Consider the following 2,578-nt stretch of genomic DNA (forward strand, 5'->3'; position numbering starts at 1 on the left):
CCTCATATCCCCATGTCCTCATGTCCCCATGTCCTCATATCCTTATATCCCCATGTCTCCATATGCCCATGTCCCCATGTCCACATGTCCCCATATCCCCATATCCCCATATCCCCTTATCTCCATATCCCCATATCTCCATGTCCCCATATTCCCATATCCGCATATCCCCATGTCCCCATGTCCCCATATACCCATGTCACCAGGTCCCCATATCCCCATATCCCCATGTCACCATATCCCCATATCCCCATGTCCCCATATCCCCATATCCCCATATCCCCATATCCCCATATCCCCCATATCCCCATATCCCTTTGTCCCCATGTCCCCATATCCCCATATCACCATATCCCAATGTCGCCATATCCCCATATCCCCATATCCCCATTTCCCATATCCCCATATACCCATGTCCCCATATCCCCATATACCCATGTCCCCATATCCCCATATCCCCATATCCCCAGGTCCCAATGTCCCCATATCCCCATATCCCCATATCCCCATGACCCCATGTCCCCATGTCCCCATATCCCCATGTCCCCATATCCCCATATCCCCATATCCCCCAGATCCCCATGTCCCCATGTCCCCATATCCCCATATCCCCATATCCCCCATGTCACCATATCCCCATATCCCCATATCCCCATGTCCCCATATCTCCATATCCCCATGACCCCATGTCCCCATGTCCCCATATCCCCATGTCCCCATATCCCCATATCCCCATATCCCCCATATCCCCCATGTCCCCATATCACCATGTCCCCATGTCCCCATATCCCCATATCCCCATATCCCCATTTCCCCATATCCCCATATACCCATGTCCCCATATCCCCATATACCGATGTCCCCATATCCCCATATCCCCATATCCCCAGGTCCCAATGTCCCCATATCCCCATATCCCCATATCCCCATGACCCCATGTCCCCGTGTCCCCATATCCCCTTGTCCCCATATCCCCATATTCCCATGTCCCCATATCCCCATATCCCCATGTCCCCATATCCCCCATGTCCCCATATCCCCCATGTCCCCATGTACCCATATCCCCATGTCCCCATATCCCCCATATCCCCATATCCCCATATACATATCCCCATATCCCCATGTCCCCATGTCCCCATTTCACCATATCCCCATATCCCCATATCCCCATATCCCCATGTCCCCATATCCCCATATCCACCTATATCCCCATGTCCCCATATCCCCCATATCCCCCATGTCCCCATATCCCCATATCCCCATGTCCCCATATCACCATATCCCCATATCCCCATATAACCATATTCCCATATCCCCATATCCTCATGTCCCCATGTCCCCATATCCACATATCCCCATATCCCCATATCCCCATGTCCCCATATCCCCATATCCCCATATTCCCATGTCCCCATATCCCCATAACCCCATATCCCCATATCCCCATGTCCCCATATCACCATATTCCAATATCCCCATGTCCCCATATCCCCATATCCCCATATCCCCATATCCCCATCTTCCCATATCCCCTTATCCCCATATCCCCATATCCCAAAATCCCCATGTCCCCATGTCGCCATATGCCCATATCCCCCATGTCCCCATGTCCCCATGTCCCCATATCCCCATATCCCCATATCCCCATGTCCCAATGTCCCCATGTCCCCATATCCTTATATCCCCATATCTCCATATGCCCATGTCCCCGTGTCCACATGTCCCCATATCCCCATATCCTCATATCCCCTCATCCCCATATCCCCATGTCCCTAAGTCCCCATATCCCCATGTCACCATGTCCCCATATCCCCATATCCCCATGTCCCCATAACCCCATATCCCCATATCCCCATGTCCCCATATCCCCATATCCCCATATCTCCATATCCCCCATATCCTCATATCCCTATGTCCCCATGTCCCCATATCCCCATATCACCATATCCCAATGTCGCCATATCCCCATATCCCCATGTCCCCATATCCCCATATCCCCATATCCGCATATCCCCAGGTCCCAATGTCCCCATATCCCCATATCCCCATTTCCAAATGTCCACATGTCCCCATATCCCCATGTCCCCATATCCCCATGGCCCCATGTCCCCATGTCCCCATATCCCCATATCCCCATATATCCATATCCCCATATCTCCATGTCCCCAATATCCCCATATCCCCATATCCCCCATATCCCCCATGTCCCCATATCGCTGTGCCGCCGTTTCCCCATATCCCCATGTCCCCATATCCCCATTTCCCCATATCCCCATGTCCCCATATCCTCATGTCCCCACATCCCCACATCCCCATTTCCCCATATCCCCATATACCCATGTCCCCATATCCCCATATACCCATGTCCCCATATCCCCATATCCCCATATCCCCATATCCCAATGTCCCCATATCCCCATGTCCTCATATCCCCATATCCCCCATATCCCCATATCCCCATATCCCCTTGTCTCCATATCCCCAGATCCCCATGTACCCATATGCACATATCCCCATATCCCCATGTCCCCATATTCCCATATCCCCATATCCCCATATCCCCATGTCCCCATGTCCC

Source organism: Pristiophorus japonicus, unplaced genomic scaffold, assembly GCF_044704955.1.
Source record: "Pristiophorus japonicus isolate sPriJap1 unplaced genomic scaffold, sPriJap1.hap1 HAP1_SCAFFOLD_194, whole genome shotgun sequence".
In the NCBI taxonomy this organism is placed as follows: Eukaryota; Metazoa; Chordata; class Chondrichthyes; family Pristiophoridae; genus Pristiophorus; species Pristiophorus japonicus.